At 41.5% G+C, this 12,858-nt stretch overlaps 1 protein-coding gene and 1 non-coding gene across 9 annotated transcripts in view; one reads left to right on the top strand and one right to left on the bottom strand.

Annotated features, from left to right (window-relative positions):
- Window positions 1-12,858, top strand: part of EBF1 (EBF transcription factor 1) — a 394,807-nt gene that overhangs the window by 29,908 nt on the left and 352,041 nt on the right. The window lies entirely within an intron of this gene.
- LOC136377779 (U6 spliceosomal RNA) lies at window positions 2,001-2,107 on the bottom strand. Its single transcript, XR_010746410.1, has one exon. It is a non-coding gene; the product is annotated as a U6 spliceosomal RNA (small nuclear RNA).

Here is a 12,858-nt window from a genome sequence, read left to right as displayed (position 1 = left end):
GTATATGTGTAACTGGTTCGGGTGTCAGTTCATGGTGTTTTTTTCCCTCCATGTCATCATAACTTTACTTTTGTAATGGTTCAAGAAAAAAAAAATACAGAAAAGCAGTACAAAGTCCCCGGTGTATCATCTAGCAACTTCGCACCGTCAGTTTGTGATGAGACTATATCACTGCATTAACTATGCTTTTACTTTTCTGAAAGAAGTTGCTTAGATTGGGGGGGGGGGGGGGAGAAACCGTCTTGACTGAAACTCTTCATTGATGAATTTCCTTTGTTTCTCCTACTGCCAGAACCTGACCAAACTCTTTAATAAAAATTGACCAGATTAAAAACAACAACAACTCTATTTTGAGGTTCCTACAGATCAAGAGATGGTATTTTGATCATTTTAAATGTGAGGTACTATTTGAAATAGACAACGAATTCTTCCTTCCCTCCCCCACCCTCAGCCCATCCCTCCCTATACAAACTGTGTAACTATATACTGTCCAGGACAATATAAAAGTGACCTAAATACTCCAATTGCAATCAATGAAATATGGTGAACAGTACAGGTTTGTCTTTGGCTGCTTGCTGCCTTTAAAGGTGTGGGTAGATGAAGATAAATCTCCCTCCCAAACTCTTTCTCCAGTTACAAGCCTTTGTCCGGAAGCAAAGGAAGGTTTTAACGTTACAGTACTTATTGTAATAGAATTTTAATTGCCTTAATCCTGCTAAAGTGTGAAGTTCTGTGTTTCTGTGTGTGTGTGTGTGTGTGTGTGTTTTCTTTATGGGAAGGAGAGTCAAGCCAACCCCCCCCCCCCAAAAAAAAATAACCCCCCCAAAAACCCCACTAAACCCAAAACAAAATGTAAAACAGCAAAACTGCATAATTCCCTGGGAGGTAGGGGTCATATATGGCAAATGATGTACACTTAATGAAACTGATTTTGAGGGAGAGAAGGCTGTTGGCGTTCGATTCACGTAACGTATATATACGCCACTTCGCATAGGAACAGAGTGGTCTTCTGTGTGCTTTGGGGATTTTTGTTTTTCAAGGTGAAGTGCTTGGTTCCATTTCCAAACTTGCCTCCAAACCCTACTTGTCATGGCTTCACTAAGACAAGCTGGCAAATGATACAGCGCGGTCCCCCACGATAACCTCCAAAACGGCCCTCGGTAACTATACCGTCCCGCTAACTGTGGGAGGCACAATAGTTTGGTAATATAATATAAAGTAATAGTGTTAGCCAACACATCTTTAATAAGATATTGTTCGTGCCTTTGCCATATGCTACAGAGCCTCCTCTCCCTCGGTGGCCCTTTTGATTCCTCTCAATAAGATTATTTCAAATACTCTAATCCTGAATCATTGACATGAATACAAAAGCCTAGTGACATCTAATAGATGCCTCTTAGCTTTGCTTTTCCTCTTGTTCCTTTCCTTTTTCTTCTCTTTTTACCTGACAAAAAGCTTATAGACACTTGGGCTCTGTCTCTCAGTAGCAGCATGGGGGGCTCCTCATGAAATATAAAGGAGCAAAAGGGACTGACAGAGGCCCGATAAGCTACAGAGTGAAGGGCCATAGATTAAAAGTAAATGCCAGTAAATCCTACCCTGTACACTTACTTGTTCTCCTATTGTTTTCTTTAACACTTTCAGGTCCAGGGCAGGGGGGGAAAAAAAAGAGAAAATGAGAATCACATGGCGCCTGTGCGTTTTTAAGCTGGACATGGTTACTATCCATATTGTGTAGGGTTTTGATAAGATTTTTGAATTTTGGTTCATGTAAAGGTGTGGTAATAACTACTCGGGGTCAGAGGTTCCCTTATCTACCTTGCCAAAGAAACCATGATTCGACTAAAGCCTTTTTATTTTTAATTTTTTTTACTCAATCTGAAGATCTGACAATCATGTTCCGTGCAACTTACTTATTATTGTTTGAAAGATAAACTATTGAGATTTCCGTCAATTTTTGATATGCTTCTCATTAGTATTCTGATCTATTGGTAATATATGACAATATCGTTTTTTTTTTTTATTTGCATGTCATCCTTGCACAGGGGCCATGCTAATCTTCTCTGTATCATTCCAATTTTAGTATATGTGCTGCCGAAGCGAGCACCAATATAGTTTTTAATAGTCTTGAATGTGCTATTGATTGAAGTCCCTCACAAAATGAAGAGGTAGTTTGAAGAATCTTGGACCTACATCAGGTTTGGTTACTCTCACATGTAAACACACACACACACACCAAAGACAAAATCAAAGATAAAAAATGAGAAGTTTCTTTTTTATTTATCAAAGAATTTTTAGAAAATAAAGTTGGTTAAGCATTAACCTGCTTATCTCTGGAGCTATTGCAGTGTAGAAAATTCATGGTTTTCTGCATGATCTTGGTATTCTCTTAAAGCCAGGTTCTAACCTCAGAATATCTTTTAAAATATTGACTCCTCCTTTCTGTGGCTACAGGTGCACAAGTTCTGACCATGCAGAAGTTCTCTGACCGGCATCAGAATCCTGGCCTATGACCACCTTAAAACAAACACAAAATCTCTACCCTTTGTGAATCCATAGTAACTTACATCTGAATGATACTTGCAAAGTGACTTCACTTCCTAGTTCCCAGCCTGATTTTTTTTTTCCTTCCTCAGTTGCTCAGTAAAAAAAAACAGTTTACTGTTTTCAGCATTGCATACAGTTTCATTTATTTTTCTTGGTATCCATAGTTCATCCTTTCCATGTACGACTTAGAAGTTGTCATACCCATTGCTAGAGCAGTGTTTGAGTTCTCATGTCCTCATTTCATTTGGTGAGTCAACCATGGTGTTTTCATGTGGGGAAAGCAGGCACTCTCCCGCTTTTTCCAATGAGATGTCTGGGAGAAGGCAGAATGTTCTAGAAAAGGCATAGATTTTTTTGGAGTCCATTGGCTGAGGGATCAAATCCTACCACTGCTACTTACTAGTACCTGGGCCTCAGGAGACTCAGTTTTCTTTCCCATCTTTAAAATGGCAAAAACCATTTCTATTTTAAAGAGTTGCAAAGGTTAAAATACCTATTGCTGGGCTTGGCACATTAGGTAGTCTTGCAATTTGAATATAATATATTCCATGTGAATTATTGTTATTAATGTGATCATTACCATGGGACTTTTTTAAAAAAAAAAAATTTGTCCATTGAGTGATTGAGAGAGAAAGAGAGAGAGAGAGAGGGACATCATGTCATTGTTCCACTTAGTTTCATTTAGTTGTGTACTCATTGATTGCTTCTTCTACGTACCCTGACCAGGGATTGAACCTGTGACCTTGGTCCTCCAGGATGATGCTTTATTCACTGAGCCATGTGGCCAGTGCCACCATGGAACTTCCTTACAAGTGAAACTAACTCACCAAAGTTTATCATGGTAGTTAAGTCTCTTGGATGAGGAGTCACTCATTTTTTTTTTCCTTTTCATATTTATTGGTCTCCTACTATACGCCATGCACTGTTTCCAGGGTTGGTGATGTAACAGTAAATAAGACACGTGGTTTCTGACCTCAGGGAGCTTTCAGTGCCTCAGAGTCGGGGAAAAAAATAAGTCAGAATAGTAAGGCTAAACAAAGAACGTATTAATTAAAACAAAATAGAGGAATGCTATTTTAAGTAGGGATCATAATACAGAGGAAAAATATCCCTGGGCTGTTCGCTCTTACTCAGTGGTATTGAACTTGGACAAACTCATGGCTTTCTTGCGCTCCTTCAAGGCAGAGTTTACACACTGGTTAAGACCACAGGCTGTGGAGTCAGACCACCTCGGGTCAAATCCTAGCTCTTCCAGTGTTAACTGTGGGGCTGAGGGCAGATCATTTAACTTCCTTAAGCCCCAGTTTCTTCATCTGTAACACCGGGATAAGAGACGAAGTTCCTCCTTTATAGGGTTGTGGCGAGATAATGTGTGGAGGGCACTTAGCACAATGCCTAGCACATAAATCATATTCAGTAGAAGGTGACAATATTATTTTTTAAAGGAGAGCTGGAATGGAGAGAGCTCTAAGACTCTCCCCAGCTATGAAATGCCAGTTTTAGTTCCCTCTGGTATTACCAAGGCAGATAAACTCTTCAGGGGGTAGACTGTGAGCCCCAGAGAGCAGCCGTATGTGTGGCCACTCGCTGTTGAATCCCCAGCAGGCAGCCCGGGGCCTCGCTCCTGTGCAAGAGGTGCTTAGCGTGTGTTTCTGTGAAATGGAGGAAAGAATGAAAGAAGCCAGAGATGCAGTTTATTGAATCTGGTGGTCTCATCTCTCTGCGTAAAGACAGGCTTGTTATAACTCCACAATAAAGTGAGACGGCACTGTCATTAAAGAATGAGGAGGAACAGCAAAATGGAAGACAAAATGTTAAATTTATTATGCTTAAAAATGTTCATCTTCACACGATTACCATGCAAATCCCCTCGTTGCCTAACTGTTTAATTGATCAAGTAAATCACAGAACAGACAAGTAAGGGAAAAACCCTGCTGTTGACATTCTCACAAAGCACATTTTCGAGAATATATTCTGGTAACTAGTATGTCTATTACTCAGGATGACGTGAATTAAAAAAATAGACACACATACACGTATGTAGCCACCTTTGCAAACAAGCAGATTTCCGAGAGTTTGGTGAAAGCTTTATGTTTTTGCATGGCAACTCGGTGCTCTTCCCTTCTTACATCAAATGGGAAGTCAGCTTGAGGGTAACATGTTTCCGTGGTGCCTTTGTTTTATATAATGTTAGAAGACCTAAAAATTCATTTATTTTCTTTCAGGGAGGTATAATATTGGCATGCTACTCTGGTGATTGAAGGGTTAATGAATATTCTCTCTCTCTCTCTCTCTCTCTCTCTGTTCCTTCCCCTCCACCCCCCCACCCCACACCCCAATCCCATCATGTGCCTGGTTGACTCTGAAAAAAAGGGGCTTGAAGTTGCCCACAGGGCATCCCTTTTCCCAGCCTTCTCCAAGGCCACCTGGGCAGACGGGAGCTTGCCTCCTGTCCTCAGGACACGAAATCCAATCAGGCTCCGAGTCTGCTGGTCTCTCTGACCTTCCAGCTGGGAAAGGGGCGGAGGAGCAGAGGCCGCTGGCGTGTGATAGGCTGCCTCTGTGGCTTAAGGGGCTTCCTGCCTCTGCTCAAGGAAGGAACTTCTCCCTCGTTTTACAGATATGGTGTCATCCACGGGGGCAATGTGCTGAACTAATCAGGTTGAGAGGTCCCAGATCATCCTCATGGAGCCCATCTCTTCTTCCCGTTAAAGGTAGATAGTGCAGTAAGGCACATGACTCATATTTTCATTTTCCCCCCCTCAAAGTCCATGAAAGCTGCAGGGGTGCAGGGCACCCAGGTTTAGCCAAATGTCATTCAGGCTATTTGAACACAGGATAGCATTTAAAACAAAGGCAAAAAACCCGTGCCTTGGAAGGTTTCACATCATCTTTGCTTTTTTCTTAATATTATAAAAGCCTCAGTGTTTCAGATCTGCCGGAATGCCTATCTGTTAAAGAATCCATATACATTCCTCCTTGGCAATTTTATTCCAGATTGAAACTTAAAAAAACCCCCCAAAAACAACCTCATTGTGATGCGTCATCAGTGACAAGGACTTTCTCAGCCTGTGTTTCTATTCCTCAACCTCTGAACTGGACATGGGAGTCCAAGCCAGACACGAGGGTGCCGTGGCCCTGACTGATGGCATCTCTGGCCTCCCCCTGGAGTGGCCCCCTCACTCCCCCCGTGGGGAAGAAACCAGAGCTGGTTCGGCTGAATTCCGTGAAGGGTGGGGGCTCCTCCTCCCTCTTCTGCACTCAGAATGATTTGTCATAGTTTAATTTTAAACTCGATCATTGACGATTCTTTTTTTCGACCCCACCTCTTCCCCCCTTCCTTTTTTTTTTTTTTTTTTTTTTCTTTCTTGGAAGTTCCAGGAATGACTTTAATTATCTCCACAATCAAACTCTCATTGCTGCCTCTGTGAAAGTGTGTAGTCATAGATCGCGGGGATTATTTTCTTTAGCACTTGAGGATAGAGAAACCGGTTGTTTCAAAATGAGAACCAGCTGGCTCCACAGAGCCCTATTTAATGGGGAGCCACTCTGTACACAAACCTTCGCTCAGGTCAGTCATTACGCCAAGCCCCAAATCAGCAGTGTTTGGTCTATCACCCTTTATTAAATGTTGAGTGAGGAGTGATTTAGCTGATACGATGATAATAATAATTAAAAAAAAACAACAACCTGAAAACGCATACCTTGCCTCTTCAATTTTGCCTCTGCCAAACACTTGGGTTTATAAGGAACATTTCTCAAACTTGTCCCTGTGGTAATTATATCGTAGACCTACTTTGCCACTGCTCTCTCCTGGATGGCTGGTGTGTGTGTGTGTGTGTGTGTGTGTGTGTAGCTTTAACCCTCTCCAAATCCACAAAATAAAATTAAGCTCATCTTTCAACATAATCTTTTATCTGACAAGCACAGTAGATAGATGAAAAGTAGATAGCCAAGTGTTGGGTCCCCTTAGTGGAACCAATTGGAGGACAGAGATAACTACTATTATGAAACATCTTTTTATGCCATTCTGTAAACTAAGGATGCGGGTGATACACCATGCGTGTTTTGCTGTCTTCCTAGCTCATAGAAATCGGTTTGTTGCCACACCATGTTAATCTTGAGCAGCACCAAATTCAATTTGAAGTGAGGGAGGCACTTTCCCTGGTTGACTGTATAAAATATTTCTGAAGCATGCAAAGAAGGGGAAAAAAAATCATAAAAGACACATAAAACCACGGTAGACATTTAGTTTTGGGAATGGTGTGCTTTTAGAACCTGGGTTGCATTTTTATAAGATCAACTAATTTGGGGGCTACAACATTTATTAAATCAGGGTTTGAAGGATTAGAAAAAAGCTTCATAAAGATTTTTAAAAAATCTAATTTAACCAAATTTTGTCTTACAAAGGTGAGAGATTACTTTGCCTTATTAATACAAATGTATGGTTATTTTTTTTAAATTGTAACATGCTTCTTTTTACATTGACATCAACAAAATAAAATAATTTGAGGAAAGGGTAAAAATTTAGAAATTTTTTCTCACAGGAAGTTTGATCAATAAGCTGAGCACTGTATGGTATATATACTTGTCTTTATTTTAAGGATTTTCTTGTTGAAATATGGTTTGAGTAAATTTTTATTTAATAATTAAAAAAAATTTTACCAACTACTTTGATTATGTAATGTCTCTTCAGTTCAAATTGTCATTCTATTGCATATTTCCTGTATCTGTATTTAAAAAAAATTGTGGTTTTTTTTAATATAAAAAACAAATAACTGTTATATTTCCAGTCACTCAAATTTGAACTGAATTTTACTTCCTGTTTCAAAGGTCAAGGCAGACTGACCTCAACAGCAGTGTGGAGGCTGCTGAATTATTCATATCATTGACTTTGTGTCAGCTTCCACATTTGTGGAGAGGGATGTTTTATTCATTTATCTCATTTAGGGTTCTTCTCTGCACCTGTTTCTACCATTAAGTACCCTGTAATTTGCATTTGATGCTAATTTAGTTTCATATCAGCCTGGTCCCCCCTTGTTAATTTAATTTTCTAAGACCCTTTTCATTATAGTAGAACTGTTTTCCTCTTTAAAGCAAACATCTATACAAGTAATTGTATAAACTGCCTTTTAAATAATATCTTTTAGAAGATTCCATCGTTTAATTCCTTAATTCCTATAATTAGCCACGGTTTGATTAATGTTTCAAAGGGTTAAATTAAAATGCAGAATTGCTCAAATGCATACTTGAATAATTTCTTATATATGGGCGGCAGTGTTCGTGTTTCAGGGCTCTTCCTGATAATTCTCAGAACAGTAGTCATTTTCTTTATTTTAGAGTGCTGTTTAGCTTCCTACTAGTATTTTCTTTTGAATCATGGGGTTCTCAACATTATTTTTAGATTGTTAGCATTTTATTTCATGAAATTACTGATAGACGGGCTGAAAAATGTTTCTGAAACATTTAATAATGACATAACCCAAAAGAACCAGGGTAGACTCAGGTTTGATTCCTTGCGATGCCATGGGAATTTGGTGTGATGAATTTCAGGAGACTGTTTTACATGAGGTGTCTGCTTCTCTTCTCAGTCTTATTCTTTCTCTCTGCTTCTCTGTGGAGACTGCCTGGGAATTTGTTTCCCAGATGTGGTGGTTTGAGCAGGCTTTCATTTGTATCTTTGAGCACCCATTGGGTTTCAGTCGTCACTTAGATACTGTAGAAATTAGGAGTAAGGTTGTTTAAGGGGGCCTGACTGAAATGGTGGCCACCTAGGTAGGAGCAGCCATGTCCCTGGCATGTCCACCACTGGCGATTGGGAGGTCCTGAGAACTAGCAACTCATGCAAGTCAGGTATTCAGCCCCCTGATTGTTGGAGAAAGAACTCGACTTCAGTTCTTTCCCTAGAACTGATTGGTTCTAGAGTTGTTGACACAAATGGGCAGCTGTTCTTCATAGGATGGGAATTTAAAACAAGGGTATGAATTACGGATCGAAATTCTAAGGGACACAGACATTACAGAGACGGAAAAGCTGTGGCAGTATGTTACTAAGAAATGGGCCGGCCTTGGCCGGTTGGCTCAGCGGTAGAGCATCGGCCTGGCGTGCGGGGGACCCGGGTTCGATTTCCGGCCAGGGCACATAGGAGAAGCGCCCATTTGCTTCTCCACCCCCCCTCTTTCCTCTCTGTCTCTCTCTTCCCCTCCCTCAGCCAAGGCTCCATTGGAGCAAAGATGGCTGGGGCGCTGGGGATGGCTCCTTGGCCTCTGCCCCAGGCGCTAGAGTGGCTCTGGTCGAGGCAGAGCGACGCCCCCTGGTGGGCAGAGCATCGCCCCTGGTGGGCGTGCCGGGTGGATCCCGGTGGGGCGCATGCGGGAGTATATCTGACTGTCTCTCCCGGTTTCCAGCTTCAGAAAAATACAAAAAAAAAAAAAAAAAAAAAAAAAAAAAAAAAAAAAAAGAAATGGGGCCACGCTCTACAGTGCCCCTTATTTCTTCTGGGTTGGATTACTTTTATCTGTTGCTCATATTCTCTGGGCATAGCAAGTGGTGCTGTAGCTCTGGGTTTCCAGGAGGCGCTCGGGCCCTATTGAAACTGGAGTTTGAAGGTAGCGTCTCTTGTTCTCTCAGTTATAAATGATTCCCGGGGCCTCCCACAAACAACTTTGCAATTGTGGAAAAGTGAAAGGGAATCTTGATTTTCTAGCAGATAGCTTCATCTGTTTGGTTTCAAGACAGGGCCGTGGGTGGACTGCATGCTCCCGAGGGTCTCCTTCAGCAGGGGACTTTGCAGGTATCCCCCATCGCAGTGAAGGTTTCGCATCCTTATGGCTTATTAAACTAGCTCTGTGCCTCGACCGATGGGCCTAATATAATACAATGAGAGGTTTCTTTCGGGAATGAAATGTGGGATCTTTATTCATTAGTGAAACATTTACTTACTGACTCTTCCCCCCATTTAGAGATTTTTGTAGTTTAGACAAGTCTCTGAGCTCCGCCAGAAGGGTCCTAATGAGGTTTGATTCAGCAGCCAGGTTCATAAACAATGAGGAATATTTGAGGTGCTCTTAAGAACATAGGTAAGGTTTTCCCACTCAACTCTGGCCGACGCTTAGAATTCTGCTGTTAGTCTCGTCTCTTTAGCTGAGAGCCCTTGATCTGTACAAAGATGGGCTGAATTTTGGGGAGGCTAGCACTTTAATTTGATTAGTCATCAACCTCTTTGAGGGAACAAAATACAGATTTTATATGGGTTCAGCTCTTTTCAATTTAGGAAGCTCCGTGACCTACATTGTTTTTGTTCTCATGACAACACAGAGAGGGGCTTTTGTACCCATTTCATGGAGATGGAGAATAAATAATTTAGCTCCAGGAAGCTAAGAAATAACCTGTCCATGTCCCAAGGGTAGGTTTTCTGAGGAATCTAGGTGCTTGTAGGAAGAGACCAGGTTTTCATCTGAGCTGAATAGACACTCAGAAATTTCAGCACGGTCCCTTCCTTTTACAGATGAGAAAGCTGAGGTCCAGAGAAGCTTGGTCACGTTGCCCAAAGATCTAATTAGCCTCAGAGCCAGGACCTTAAGCCAAGTCTCTGGCTCTGATTCTAGTGGCTTTCCTGCTACCGCTCTGGGCCATCTGGGTCCTCCTCTGCTCTCCTGTCACCTGTGCGAGGTCAGCCTCCGGGAAAGGTGTAAGTTGTATTTCCTGGATTTTCTGTCCCAAGGGAACTGTGAGCTCCATCGCTCCAACAAGGCCCAGGATGACACACTGCACATACATGTTAAATTGTTTTTTTAAGAGATTATAACATGGGGAAGAGGAAGCTACAGACTACCCCACAGTAAAGTGTAAATTTATTTTTAAAAGCTCACATATTTCAATCATGTGTAACTGTGCTTGTTCATGCGATGTCCTAACACTGTGCAAACAACAAAAAAATAATTTTTGTTTGTATTCATCAGAGCTACTTCATCAATAGTCATCCTCCAGTCAGAATTTTATAAAAGTTCTTTCTATTCTAGACGTTTCATCACGAGCAGTTGTCTCTGACTATTATCTTTCTCTGGAAGGCACTGACATATATAAATATTGAACTTGGCAAGTTTCAGAGTAAGTCCTAATTTAAAACAATTATCTTGTATTTAATCCTAAACAAATTTAATAAACTGTCCTTTCCAGAAATAATAATAAAGGGAATGAGGCATTGTAGAATATAATTCTGACAAAATCATAGTGAAAGGGGGGAAAAGTACATTGACCGTCCCCCTCCTTAAAATCGCCTTTGTGTCCAGTAGAGTCCGAGCAGGCTTGTCACACCTGTGAACTGCTGCAGAGTGGCAGAAGTCACAGGTGCGGGGCTGGGAGAATTTAGGAGCCCCCGGCATAGTCGCAAGCTGAACTGTCGGAGAGTGATTCCAGAAGGCAGAGGGGCATTCGGCCGGTAAGCGGGAAGGAAGGACGTTTAATATTTTGTACTTTTTCTGGGATGTGGGGGGAAGGAGGAAGAAACAAATATCTCAGCTTCTGAATTATGATTGGGCTGATATGAAAAAATTTCAGACTCTCCTTCTTGGTTCAAGTATGCGACCGAACGGAGCCAAGCGCTGTCATTCTCTCCTCCGTCCACTGTCTGGTTATTTGGGGCCAATGCCCTACATTAAAAAAAGGAGGAAATTTCTAATGTATGTATTTTCTCTTCTTTTTCCTTTTCCCAAATTATTATAAACCATTCAACAAGCTGAATTTTCTTGTGCCCCCAAATATTTTGATGTCGGAACTCAGAAAGGGTAATTTTGCTAAACCTATACTAGATTGTTTCATAAGTAAGGTACGTTCTTGTTCAGAACCATTGTTTTCAGTTCACAGAGGCAATGAGGACAGGCACCCCTGCTTTCATTGACCTCAAAGAGGAGAGACAAAGAAGCCAGCATGTTAATTTATTCACTACCTGTTCAGGGAGCATCCAGTGTATGAAAGAAGCGGTGGCCCATGTCCCTGAGAGGGGACTGCCTGCAGGTAGCGCGAGGTACTTCCAAGGCACTCACCTGTTAAGGGAATGGCATTCAGTCAGAATCTTTCTTTTTTCCAAATCGCCACCAATTCGATGGATTCATTCCTCTTTCTCTCGCCATCCTCTGGCCCCTTGCCTTACTCCCAACATAAGATCTGAAGTAATTCATTATACAACAGATTCAGTGTAGGTTAATGCACTACTTTGCTAACTTTCAATCTTCAAGTTACTGTTCCCTCCTACGAACCCAACTTTGAGAATAAATATCCTTACGTGAAGGAGAGAGGATGCTTTGGTTCTGTTGTAGGCCCGATAAGTGAAATCACTCATGCGGACGGTGGATTTTTCATTTATCATGGAAATGAGAAGCAACCTGATGTAGAATGCCGAACTAGGACACAGGAGACCTGGTTTTTAATACTGCCTCCACCGTTATTCAGATACGTGAGCCACGGCAAGTCTCTAAACTTCTCTGGGTTTCGGTTTCCCCACTTATAAAATGAGAGAATTGGACACTTAGGACCTTGAAGGTTCCCTCTCTTTCAATGATTTCAATCCTCTATACTCCTATAAATCTGGCCACCTCTGATATCTAACATTGGACAATAGTCTATTCTTAAACATTTGCTTGGGTAGCAGGTACTGTACGGTAAACAGCAACCTCACAGTCGCAATTGAACAACCAGCAATATTCTCAACCAACTTTCACTCCTGCTTCATCACTTGGTCTCCGGTTTCAGCTAGGTAATAAGAAGGAAGATAAGGCAGTGACTCTTACCTGAAGGCGGGGGCTATTGGATGAGGTCATTAGGCGATGTATCTTACAAGGCTAATTGAGTTGGTGTATTTAAATTTATTGGTAGCATAACTTGGACAAGATGAAGAAGGGACCCACTAGAAAGCAAATTGAAGCCTTGTAAAATGTGAGGCACATGGACAAATACATTCATCTCTGTGAGACAGTAATCCCAAAGGGCTGTCAGCAGAGGCTACCTATGTGGCATCCAGAGCTGTCTAACCAGATTCCTTTGGTTCGGACTTGTCTTCCAGGTGAAACCGCCTCAGTGTTGATGTATGAAGATACACACTGAGTTGTTACATAGAAGGTGCTCATTAAATAGTTGTTAAGTATCAGCATATTCTACTTTGTATCTGTACTTTCTGGGGGTGTATAGTTCCCTTTAGGGTCAAGTAACTCTGAGCATCTTTAGAACGAAGCTATGAGATAATACACTTTGTACCCTGTGCTTGTGTGTGAGAATACAGTGTGCATCCCTTAACCTTAAGTGAATTAGAATCTC

The sequence above is a fragment of the Saccopteryx leptura genome, chromosome 6, assembly GCF_036850995.1.
Source record: "Saccopteryx leptura isolate mSacLep1 chromosome 6, mSacLep1_pri_phased_curated, whole genome shotgun sequence".
Lineage (NCBI taxonomy): Eukaryota > Metazoa > Chordata > Mammalia > Chiroptera > Emballonuridae > Saccopteryx > Saccopteryx leptura.
The sequence above is the reverse complement of the archived record's forward strand: the minus strand, read 5'-3'. Positions and strand labels throughout refer to the sequence as shown.